This window comes from Canis aureus, unplaced genomic scaffold, assembly GCF_053574225.1.
Source record: "Canis aureus isolate CA01 unplaced genomic scaffold, VMU_Caureus_v.1.0 ptg000358l_RagTag, whole genome shotgun sequence".
Lineage (NCBI taxonomy): Eukaryota > Metazoa > Chordata > Mammalia > Carnivora > Canidae > Canis > Canis aureus.
The window spans coordinates 1-13,423 of NW_027554576.1; the positions used below are offsets into that span (position 1 = coordinate 1).

The 13,423-nt window shown below is 39.6% G+C and overlaps 1 pseudogene; it reads right to left on the reverse strand.

Annotated features, from left to right (window-relative positions):
- Positions 1 to 5,904: 5,904 nt before the first annotated feature.
- LOC144310040 (18S ribosomal RNA) lies at positions 5,905 to 6,859 on the reverse strand (annotated as a pseudogene).
- Between the last annotated feature and the right edge of the window lie 6,564 nt (positions 6,860 to 13,423).

The window sequence follows — 13,423 nt, forward strand, 5'->3', positions numbered from 1 at the left end:
AACCAATTTTAGGGGGTTCGATTCCTTCCTTTCTTATTTTTGGATTACATATGTAGGTTCTTCGAACGTGTGATATGGAGGGGGACATCCATGTAGTCATTCAATATTAGTTGTAGTAAGTTCTACTATAGCAACTTCTCGTTTGGATGCAAAGGCCTCTCAGATTATAAAAATTATAAGCATCACCGCTGTAAGCGAGATAAACGATCCTATAGAGGAGACGGTATTTCAGGTGGTATATGCATCTGGATAGTCAGAGTACCGACGAGGTATTCCGGATAAACCTAGGAAATGCTGAGGGAAGAAAGTTATATTTACTCCCACAAATATAATTGTAAAGTGAATCTTTGCTCAAGTATCGTTAAGAGTATAACCTGAGAATAAGGGGAATCAGTGGGCAAATCCTCCCATAATGGCAAAAACTGCTCCCATTGAGAGCACATAGTGAAAATGAGCTACAACATAATACGTATCATGAAGAACGATGTCTAAGGACGAATTAGCTAGGACAATGCCTGTTAGCCCGCCTACTGTGAATAAGAAAATAAACCCTAAAGCTCATAGCATAGCTGGAGATCATTTAATATTGCCTCCGTGAAGTGTTGCCAGTCAACTAAATACTTTTACTCCTGTTGGAATAGCGATAATTATAGTGGCGGATGTGAAGTATGCTCGTGTGTCTACGTCTATTCCTACAGTAAACATATGGTGAGCTCATACGATAAAGCCTAAAAACCCAATAGATATTATTGCCCATACTATTCCTATATAGCCGAAAGGCTCTTTTTTCCCTGAGTAGTAAGTGACAATGTGAGAAATTATTCCGAACCCTGGCAGGATAAGAATGTAAACTTCAGGATGTCCGAAGAATCAGAATAAGTGTTGATATAGGATAGGGTCTCCTCCTCCAGCGGGATCGAAAAATGTCGTATTAAGATTACGGTCTGTTAAAAGTATTGTAATTCCAGCAGCCAGTACAGGCAGGGATAGTAGGAGTAGAACTGCTGTAATTAGTACTGATCATACAAATAGGGGGGTTTGATACTGGGATATTGCAGGGGGTTTTATGTTGATAATAGTAGTAATGAAATTAATTGCCCCTAAAATAGAAGAGACTCCGGCTAAATGTAAGGAGAAAATTGTAAGATCAACGGATGCTCCTGCATGGGCCAGATTGCCAGCCAGTGGGGGGTAAACGGTCCACCCCGTTCCTGCACCTGCTTCTACCATAGAAGATGCTAATAGTAGAAGAAAAGATGGAGGAAGAAGTCAGAAGCTCATGTTATTTATTCGGGGGAATGCCATGTCCGGAGCACCAATTATTAATGGCACTAGTCAGTTTCCAAAGCCCCCAATTATAATGGGCATGACTATGAAGAAGATTATTACGAAAGCATGGGCGGTTACGACGACGTTATAAATTTGATCGTCGCCTAGTAAAGTACCGGGCTGACCTAGTTCGGCTCGGATGAGGAGGCTCAAGGCAGTGCCTACTATGCCGGCTCATGCTCCAAATAGTAAGTATAAAGTACCAATATCTTTGTGATTAGTAGAGAACAGTCATCGGTTAATGAACATAGGTAAAATGGCTGATAAAAGCATTAGACTGTAAATCTAAAAATAGAGGTTTAAGTCCTCTTTTTGCCAAGCTCTGTGGTGAATTTTCATATTGAATTGCAAATTCAAAGAAGCAGCCTAGACGCCGCCGGGGCTTCTCCCGCCTTTTTTTTCTACGCGGCGGGAGAAGGTAGATTGAAGCCAGTTACTAGGGTATTTAGCTGTTAACTAAAATTTCGTGAGGTAGAAGCTCACCAATCTAGGGAGGGCTTAGCTTAATTAAAGTGTTTGATTTGCATTCAATTGATGTAAGATAGATTCTTGCAGCCCTTAGAGGTGATTTGGTCAGGGGTTAAGTGTATAGCACTTGCTTAGAGCTTTGAAGGCTCTTGGTCTGGTCTAACCTAAACTCCTAGTCCAAGACTGATAATATAGGTGTTAGCGGGAGTAGTATAGTTGAGATAATGATTAAGGGGGGTAGTAGGGTTGCCTTTTTTGTGTACTCGAATTGTCATTTTATTTTTATGTTATTTGTGGACGGGAATATGGTAAGTGCGGTGCTATATGTGAGTCGCAGGTAGAAATATAAGTTAAGTAGAGCGGTGATGGCTATTAGTGTTGGAATAATAATTATGTTATTTTTTGTTAATTCTTGAATAATTATTCATTTAGGGATGAAGCCAGATAATGGGGGTAGTCCTCCTAGGGATAATATTAAGATTAAGATTATGGAGGTGATTAGGGGAAATTTATTTCATATGTGGGATAAGGATAAGGTTGTGGTGGATGAGTTTAATATGAATAGTATGAAGGTAGATAGTGTTATTAGAATATATAAAGTTAAGTTTAGGATTATTATTGTAGGGTTGTAAATAATGATAGCGGCTATTCAGCCTATGTGGGCAATGGAGGAGTATGCTATGATTTTTCGTAGTTGAGTTTGATTTAGTCCGCCTCAGCCTCCTACTAGAACGGATGCGAGGGCTATTAGTATAAGAAGGTTGGTGTTAATTGATGGGGAGATTTGATATAGGATGGATATAGGTGCGATTTTTTGTCATGTTAGTAGGATTATTCCTGATATAAGTGTTACTCCTTGTGCTACTTCGGGAACTCAGAAGTGGAATGGAGATAGGCCTAGTTTTATTGTTAGGGCGGTGGTTATTATGATGGATGCGATGGGGTTTGAGATTTTTGAGATTACTCATTGGCCGGAGTAAAGAAGGTTAATGGTGACTCCTATTATTAGTAATATTGAGGCAGTAGCTTGTGTAAGAAAATATTTTGTAGAGGCTTCTATGGCTCGTGGATTATACTTTTTTATGAGGATAGGGATGATGGCTAGCATGTTTATTTCGAATCCAATTCAGATCAGTAATCAGTGCGAGCTTAGTATGACGATTATGGTCCCTGCCATGATAGTTGCTATAATAATAGTGAGAATAGGGGGTTTTATTAGTACGGGAAGGGTATAAACCAACATTTTCGGGGTATGGGCCCGATAGCTTAATTTAGCTGACCTTACTGTAGAATATAGTGTAAGTTTGGTAGCACGAAGATCTTTGAATTCTTAAGATTAGGTTCGAAGCCTATTATTCTAGAAATAAGAGGATTTAAACCTCTATTATTTACTCTATCAAAGTAACTCTTTTATCAGACATATTTCTTATGTTTGGGGTGGGATACTCGCGGTAATAATGGGTAAGGCAACATGTCATATGCATAGGGCTAAAGTTAGGGGTAGAAAATTTTTTCACAATAAGTGTATTAATTGATCATAGCGGAATCGAGGGTATGATGCTCGAATTCATAGGAAGCAGATAGTTAGTAAGAGGGTTTTTATAGTGAAGTTAATAGAGTAGAGTTCTGGTATAAATGGGTTGTGGAATGCACCGAAGAATAGAATTGTTGTGAGGATATTTATTATAATGATATTTGCGTACTCTGCTAGAAAGAATAGGGCAAAAGGACCCGCTGCATACTCTACGTTAAATCCAGAAACTAGTTCGGATTCTCCTTCAGTTAAGTCGAAGGGGGCTCGGTTAGTTTCTGCTAGAGTAGAAATGAATCATATCATGGCTAGGGGCCAGGCCGGAAAGATTAGTCATATATGTTCTTGGGTGATAATTAGTGTGGATAGTGTAAATGACCCGTTTATTAGGAGGACTGATAGGAGAATGATTGCTAGTGTTACTTCATATGAGATTGTTTGAGCTACTGCTCGGAGGGCTCCGATTAGAGCGTATTTGGAGTTTGAGGCTCATCCTGACCAAAGGATGGAGTATACGGCGAGACTTGATATTGCTAGTATGAATAGGACTCCTAAGTTTATATTAATGAGTGGGTAGGGCATTGGGAGAGGGATTCATATAGTTAGGGCTAGTGATAGAGCTAGAATGGGGGCTAGAATGAATATTGATATGGAGGATGTAAGTGGTCGTAGAGGTTCTTTTGTGAAGAGTTTTACTGCATCTGCGATTGGTTGAAGGAGGCCGTAGGGGCCTACGATATTAGGCCCTTTTCGAAGTTGTATGTAGCCTAAGACTTTTCGTTCAACGAGGGTGAGGAAGGCTACGGCAAGAAGGATTGGGATGATAAGAGAGATAATGTTGATAAAGAACATTTTGTTAGGGAGAGGAATTGAACCTCTGATAATAAAGGTTTAAGTTTTACGCAGTTACCGGGCTCTGCCACCCTAACAAAGCCCCTTTTCTCGGGCTTATGAGGAGATAAACTGGTTAGATTGAGTTGACTTCATCTATTAGTTTTAAGGCGCCTTTGTGAGGTAGGCCTTACATCCCTTGTCCTTTCGTACTGGGGGAGGTTATATAATAGATAGAAACCGACCTGGATTACTCCGGTCTGAACTCAGATCACGTAGGACTTTAATCGTTGAACAAACGAACCCTTAATAGCTGCTGCACCATTAGGATGTCCTGATCCAACATCGAGGTCGTAAACCCTATTGTCGATATGGACTCTTGAATAGGATTGCGCTGTTATCCCTAGGGTAACTTGTTCCGTTGATCAAAAATTATTGGATCAATAAGTGATGTTATATTTTGACTTGTGGGTCTAAATTTTAATCACTCGGGAGTTTTTTTATATTCCGAGGTCACCCCAACCTAAATTGCTAACCCACAATAATGGTGTAATGTTATGCCTTGTAGGTATTTAGTATCCATAAGTTTGGGTTAGTTAATTAAAGCTCCATAGGGTCTTCTCGTCTTATTGTGGCATTCCCGCCTCTTCACGGGAAGGTCAATTTCACTGATTGGGAATAAGAGACAGTTAAACCCTCGTGTGGCCATTCATACAAGTCCTTATTTAGAGAACAAATGATTATGCTACCTTTGCACGGTCAGGATACCGCGGCCGTTAAACAAGTGTCACTGGGCAGGCAGTGCCTCCAATACTAGAAATGCTGGAGGTGATGTTTTTGGTAAACAGGCGGGGTTTGTGTTTGCCGAGTTCCTTTTACTCCTTTTAATCTTTCCTTAAATGCATGCCTGTGTTGGGTTAACAATAGGGTAGATAAGTATTTCATTTTTGGGTTGATATTATCAGATTGTTAACTATCAGTGGTCTATCCGTTTCTGATATAAGCTTATGCGGGGAGAAAATAGTTCTTGTTACTCATACTAGCATTGTTGCTTCTATATTTAAATAGAATGGCCCAGGAGGTATAATTAGGAGTTGATGTAATATGATTGGGATTAAGTTATATTGTTTGTTGAGCTGGAACGCTTTCTCAATTGGTGGCTGCTTTTAAGCCAACTATGGTGATGTTAGTATATACTCTCTAATAAAGGTTGTATCCTGATTCTAAGAAGCTGTACCTTCTTAGACTATATTTTAAATTTACATTAAAATTTTGTTTTTTTTTAGGTAAATTTAAAGTTGAACTAAAATTCTGTTTGTGGGCAACCAGCTATCACCAGGCTCGTTAGGCTTTTCACCTCTACCCACAAATCTTCTCACTATTTTGCTACATAGATGAGTTGATCCTTTTAGATTGTTTATGGGTAGCTCGTCTGGTTTCGGGGAGCTTAGCTTAAGTTCTCTTTGTTAAGTCGTTTCTGGCTAGTTCATTATGCAAAAGGTAAAAGGGGTAATCTTTGCTGTTTAATACTGTTAAGATGTCTTTCATCATTCCCTTACGGTACTATCTCTATCGCTCCAATTAAAATTTCTATCTCCTATACTTTTATTATTTAACTAAATGTTTTACTTTATATGTCTGTGATACTTAAGTTTGGGGTTAGTTGGGCTAGCTTTTGTTCAAAGTGGTCATAAGTAATGAAATCTTCTGGGTGTAGGCCAGACGCTTTAGTTAAGCTACACTTTGATTAATCCAAGCACACCTTCCGGTATGCTTACCTTGTTACGACTTGTCTCCTCTTGTGTCTTAGTTAAGTTAATATGGTTATGGTTGTGTCTTATTACTTGAGGAGGGTGACGGGCGGTGTGTGCGTGCTTCATGGCCCTATTCAATTAAGCTCTCTATTCTTAATTTACTACTAAATCCTCCTTCAGTTTTTAATTTCATAAAAACGTTCGTGGAATGTTCTTGGGTAGAAAATGTAGCCCATTTCTTCCCACCCCATAAGTTACACCTTGACCTAACTTTTTTATGTAAAATGATTGTGCTTACTATTCTACCTTTTGAGGGTTTGCTGAAGATGGCGGTATATAGACTGAATTAGCAAAGGGTGGTGAGGTTTATCGGGGTTTATCGATTATAGAACAGGCTCCTCTAGAGGGATATAAAGCACCGCCAAGTCCTTTGAGTTTTAAGCTATTGCTAGTAGTCCTCTGGCGAATTATTTTGTTGTAAAATTATCTATGTTTAGGGCTAAGCATAGTGGGGTATCTAATCCCAGTTTGGGTCTTAGCTATCGTGTAGTCAGATTATTATAAAGTCACTTTCGTGGTCTATTTTATGGTAACTGTAGCTTTTTACGGCTTAGTTAAGTTTTAACTTTAGTGCAAAGGTATCTTAAACACGCTTTACGCCGTGGGCCTATTAGTTTGGGTTAATCGTATGACCGCGGTGGCTGGCACGAAATTTACCAACCCTTTTTAGTATGGCTTAGTCAAACTTTCGTTTATGGCTTAATTTTTATCACTGCTGTATCCCGTGGGGGTGTGGCTTAGCAAGGTGTTATGAGCTACTTAAGAGTGTGCTTGATACCTGCTCCTTTAGATCACTGCTGATTTTAAGGGCATTCTCACTGGGGCGTGGAGACTTGCATGTGTAAGTCTACTAAGAACTAATAGGAAGGCTAGGACCAAACCTTTGTGTTTATGGAGTCGTGCGACTCATCTTGGCATTTTCAGTGCCTTGCTTTATTAATTAAGCTACATTAACTTATACTGAAATTGTAGTGTGTATAATAAATAAAATACATAGTAAATATGAGAGGAAAAAAAAAGGGGATGCTATCTATAGATAGACCACGAGATCGAATGCGTGTAAGACTGTTGTGTTAAGTTAACTAGAGTAGCAATACATTTGTATACAATTTAAATAAAGCTTGTGAGTATTGTATGCACTTAGTCCTGTTTTTGGGGTTTGGCAGGACATAAATAAGTGTATAATAGATGACATGAGTTTATGGGGGGTAAGGGGGGTTTGTATAAGTTAACTTAATGTCTTGCGCGTGTACGTACGTGTACACACGTGTACGTACGTGTACACACGTGTACGTACGTGTACACACGTGTACGTACGTGTACACACGTGTACGTACGTGTACACACGTGTACGTACGTGTACACACGTGTACGTACGTGTACACACGTGTACGTACGTGTACGTACGTGTACGTACGTGTACGTACGTGTACGTACGTGTACGTACGTGTACACACGTGTACGTACGTGTACACACGTGTACGTACGTGTACACACGTGTACGTACGTGTACACACGTGTACGTACGTGTACACACGTGTACGTACGTGTACACACGTGTACGTACGTGTACACACGTGTACGTACGTGTACACACGTGTGTCCTAGAATTATATGTCCTGAAACCATTGACTGAATAGCACCTTGATTTTATGCGTGAGTTGATAAATGATAATGAATAAGTCCAGCTACAAGTTATTTGACTGCATTAGGGCCGCGACGGGCATATTCCCTGAGAGCAGAAGATAAGTTAGAGTTAGTGCCGTTGCGGTCATAGATGAGTGATAGCAGATTCCCCCCCTAAAAATAAAAGATACCAAATGCATGACACCACAGTTATGTGTGATCATGGGCTGATTAGTCACTAGTCCATCGAGATGTCCCATTTGCGAGAATTAGTAGGATTGGAATAAATAGAGTCATGGCCCTGAGGTAAGAACCAGATGCCAGGTATAGTTTCATGATAGTAACCCCCACATTAGCATGGGCCCGGAGCGAGAAGAGTGACATTACAGGCAAGGATTGATGGTTTCTCGAGGCATGGTGATTAAGCCCTTATTGGACTAAGTGATATGCATCTAGTTACTGTTGAGGATCAATGGGTTGTGGAATTGGACTAGACATGTCCTATGTAAAGATATAATATCATGTACATGCTTATATGCATGGGGCAAGCCATTAATGCACGACGTACATAGGGGAGGGAAAGAAGGATTTTTTGGAGATACTGACATAGCACAGTAGAGGTGGTCCAATATATGAATGTAGGGGGTGTCAGGGAATAGTTTAAGAAGAATTTCAGCTTTGGGTGCTGATGGTGGAGCAAGAGCTTCTTCCTTGAGTCTTAGGGAGGGCGACTACTCTCCATTTTTGGTTTACAAGACCAAGGTAATGATTATACTACAAAGACTCTTCATTTTAGAAGATTATTTTCGATAACGCTAATTGTTGGCATTAGAATCAATAGGATGGTGAAATATAGAATTGAGGCGACCTGTCCGATAATGATGAAAGGGTGTTCAACTGGCTGTCCTCCAATCCAAGTTAAAGTGAGAAGATCGGCGACTAAAAGTCAGAATAGGCATTGGCTGAGGGGTCGGAATATTATACTGCGTTGCTTAGATGTGTGGAGGAATGGAATGAATGCTAAAATTAGGATGGAGAATACTAGGGCGAGTACACCTCCTAATTTATTAGGGATAGATCGTAGGATGGCATAGGCGAATAGGAAGTATCATTCAGGTTTGATATGTGGAGGGGTGTTTAGGGGGTTTGCAGGGGTGTAGTTGTCTGGATCTCCTAATAGGTCTGGTGAAAATAAAACTAGTGATATTAAGACTAGGAGCAGGAGTAGGATTCCTAGGATATCTTTAATTGTGTAGTAGGGGTGAAACGGAATTTTGTCTGAGTCTGATGTGATTCCTGAGGGGTTGTTGGATCCGGTTTCGTGTAGAAATAGGAGGTGTACTATTGCTAGAGCTGCGATGATGAATGGAAAGATAAAATGAAATGCAAAGAATCGTGTTAAGGTTGCTTTGTCTACTGAGAAGCCACCTCAGATTCACTCTACTAAGTTGGTTCCGATATAGGGGATGGCGGAGAGAAGGTTAGTGATTACAGTTGCCCCTCAAAATGATATTTGTCCTCACGGCAGTACATAGCCTATGAATGCTGTGGCTATGGTTGCGAATAGTAGTACAATTCCAATGTTTCATGTTTCTATGAATACATAGGATCCATAGTATAGGCCTCGTCCCACATGTATGAATAGGCAGATGAAGAATATGGAAGCGCCATTTGCATGTATATAGCGGATAATTCAGCCGTAGTTAACGTCTCGACAGATGTGGGTGACCGATGAAAAAGCTGTGGCCGTGTCCGATGTGTAGTGTATAGCTAGAAATAAACCTGTTAGAATCTGTAGAATCAAGCATACTCCTAATAAGGACCCGAAATTCCATCAAGCAGAGATGTTAGATGGCGCTGGGAGGTCAATGAATGAATTGTTGACAATTTTGGCTAGTGGGTGGGTTTTTCGAATGTTGGTCATTAATGTTCTTATAGTTGAAATACAACGATGATTTTTCATGTCATTAGTCATGGTTAAATTCCATGTAGGAATAATGATAACATACATTGTATTTATTTTAAGTATCGTTTTTGTGATGAGTTTTGTGGGTTTTGCCACTAAACCATCTCCTATTTATGGTGGGCTTGTGCTAATTATTAGCGGTGGGATTGGTTGTGCGATTGTTCTGAATTTTGGGGGTTCTTTTTTAGGGCTGATAGTGTTTTTAATTTATTTGGGGGGTATATTAGTAGTATTTGGTTATACAACTGCTATGGCTACTGAGCAATACCCTGAGGTGTGAGTTTCAAATAAGGCTGTTCTAGCGGCTTTTATTACTGGTCTATTGTCTGAGTTGTTGACTGCTTGCTATATTTTGAAGGATGATGAGGTGGAGGTAGTATTAAAGTTTAATGGAATAGGGGATTGGGTAATTTATGATACGGGGGACTCTGGGTTTTTTAGTGAAGAGGCTATGGGTATTGCGGCTTTATATAGTTATGGAACCTGGTTGGTGATTGTTACAGGTTGGTCGCTGTTAACTGGTGTGTTGGTTATCATGGAAGTTACCCGTGGTAATTAAGGATTAGTAGGCTGAGAATTATAGTTAGTATGAACGATAGGAAATAGAGCTTGATGAGACCCTTTTGATTTGAAATAAGGGTAGAAGATTTTATTTGGAAATACGAGATTGATTTGGGTAGGATGTTTTCTAGTCAGATGGAGTCCAGAAGTATAGATGCTGATTTCTGGCTGATGGTTAAACTTGTTTTAGGTGTGAGGCGGTGCATAATGGTTGGATAATAGCCAAGGAGGGTGGAAAATTTAAAGTAATTAGATGGATAGTTAAATTTGAGTCCTTGTATGGTAAGGTTTAGTTCTAGTGCCAGGATGAAACCCAAGATAGTTACTGCAAGGGCTATCATTTTTAGATAATGAGGCATAGTTATCTGTGGGATGGTGGTGGGTGTGATGCTGTGGGAGATAATGTATCCTGCAAATACACTTCCGATAAGGAGTCGTTTAATAGAGTTAATTAGGAGAGGATTATTCTCGTTGATAAGGATTATAGGGGAGAAGCGGGGCTGGCCTAGTAGAGCGAAGAATATAATTCGGGTGCTGTAGGCAGCGGTTAGGGATGTGGCAACGAGTGTAATTAAGAGGGCTCAGGCGTTGGTATTCGACGTGTTAGCGGACTCGATGATCAGGTCTTTGGAGTAGAATCCTGTAAGGAAAGGTATGCCTGTTAATGCGAGGCTTCCGACAATCAGGGAAGTTGTGGTGAAGGGAAGGACTTTAAATAGGCCACCTATCTTTCGAATGTCTTGTTCATCGTTTAGGCTGTGGATAATTGACCCTGAACATATGAATAACATAGCTTTAAAAAATGCGTGAGTGCAGATGTGTAAGAAGGCTAGGTAAGGCTGGTTAATGCCAATTGTTACTATTATTAGGCCTAGTTGGCTTGAGGTAGAGAACGCTACAATTTTTTTGATATCGTTCTGTGTAAGAGCGCAGATTGCAGTAAATAGTGTAGTAATAGCCCCTAAGCATAAAGTGAGGGTTTGAATAGTTTGATTATGCTCTATTAGTGGATGAAAGCGGATAAGAAGAAATACTCCTGCTACAACTATTGTGCTTGAGTGAAGTAGGGCTGATACAGGAGTGGGGCCTTCTATGGCTGAGGGGAGTCAGGGATGTAAGCCGAATTGAGCAGATTTACCGGTAGCTGCTAATAGTAAGCCAAGTAGCGGCAAATTAAAATTATCGTTTGTTGTAATAAAGATTTGTTGAAGGTCTCATGTGTTTAAGTTCAATAGAAACCATGCTATGGTTATAATGAAGCCTACATCTCCAATACGGTTATAGAGGATAGCTTGTAGGGCAGCTGTATTTGCATCGGTTCGGCCGTATCATCATCCAATAAGTAAAAATGATATAATGCCAACTCCTTCTCAGCCAATGAATAGTTGGAATATGTTGTTTGCGGTGACTAAGACTATTATAGTAATAAGAAATAAGAGAAGATACTTGAAAAATCGGTTAATATAAGGATCGGAGTGTATATATCATATAGAAAACTCTATAATAGACCACGTGACAAAAAGGGCTACGGGCACAAAGATTATTGAGAAGTAGTCTAATTTAAAACTCATGGATAGTTTTATGGTCTGGATTGTTATTCAATGTCAGTTTGAAACAATTGTTTCCTGTCCTGAGTAGATGAATATTATTGTGGGAATTATGCTAATTATGAATGCGTAAGAAGTAGCGGTTTTTACATAGTATGGGTATAGCTTATTTTTGTAGAGTTTAGTAGAGGTTATAATGATGGGCAAAGTAAGAATGACTAGAGCTGTGATTATGCATGAAGTAAATATATTTATTACTTTTATTTGGAGTTGCACCAATTTTTTGGTTCCTAAGACCAATGGATTACTTCTATCCTATAAAAGTTGAAAAAGCCATGTTCTTATACATGGGAGCATGAGTTAGCAGTTCTTGCAGTACTTTTTCGGTAAGCAAAAAGGTTTGAGCTTTTATTATTAGATTCACAATCTAATGTTTTTGTTAAACTATGCTTACAGTAGATGGGACCGAGAATAATTTTAGGGTTAAGGGATAGGAGGAGTAGAGGCAGTAGATGCAAGGTTATTAGGGCATTTTCTCGTGTGAATGACGGTTTGATATTTTTGATATGGTGGGAATATTTACCACGCTGTGTGGTGATTAGTATATAAAGTGAGTATAGGGCAGTGATGGTGATGTTAATTCCTATTAGAATAATAGTAATGTTGGATCATGAGAATGAGGATATCACTACAAATAGTTCTCCGATAAGATTAATTGTTGGAGGAAGAGCCAGATTTGTGAGGCTTGCTAATAACCATCAGGCTGCTATCAGGGGAAGGAGGGTTTGAAGTCCTCGTGCGAGAATCATAGTACGGCTATGGATTCGTTCGTAATTGGAGTTGGCTAAGCAGAATAGCATCGAGGATGTTAAACCATGGGCAATTATTAGGGCTGTTGCACCTATATAACTTCATGGTGTTTGAATAAGAACCGCTACAATAACGAGTGCCATATGACTAACTGAGGAGTATGCAATTAGGGATTTTAGATCTGTTTGACGGAGACAGATAGAGCTTGTTATGATTATGCCTCATAGAGATAATATTATGAAAGGATACGCTATGAAGTTGGTCAGGGGGTTTAGTAGGGTTGTAATTCGTATCATGCCATAGCCTCCTAATTTCAGGAGTACGGCGGCAAGTACCATGGAGCCGGCAATAGGGGCCTCTACGTGTGCTTTTGGTAGTCACAAGTGGAGGCCGTATAGAGGTATCTTTACTATGAATGCTATCATGCATGCCAATCATAAGAAAACATTAGATCAGGAGTTTGGCAGAGGTTGAATTCAGTATTGAATTATGAGAAAATTTAGGGAGCCCATGAAATTGTGGATGTAAAGGAGAGCTACTAGGAGTGGGAGAGATCCTATTAAAGTATAAAATAAGAAGTAGAGCCCTGCGTTTAGTCGTTCAGTTTGATTCCCCCATCGGGTAATAATGATCAGGGTTGGGATTAGTGTTGCCTCAAATAGGATGTAAAAGAAGATAAGTTCAGAGGCGGTGAAAGTTATAATTAGGAACAACTGGAGAAGAATCAGTATTGAAATATATAGTTTTTTTCGAGTTAAGGGTTCTTTTGATAAATGGTGTTGGCTTGCTATAAGTATAAGGGGTAGAAGTCATGTTGTAAGTGCTAGTAGCGGTGCTGATAGGGAGTCAGAGAAAAATATTAAGGAGGGGTTCAATGTATTATCATTTGGTTGATTCAGGTAGAATAAGCTGATTAAGCTGATTAGCAAACCATATGTTG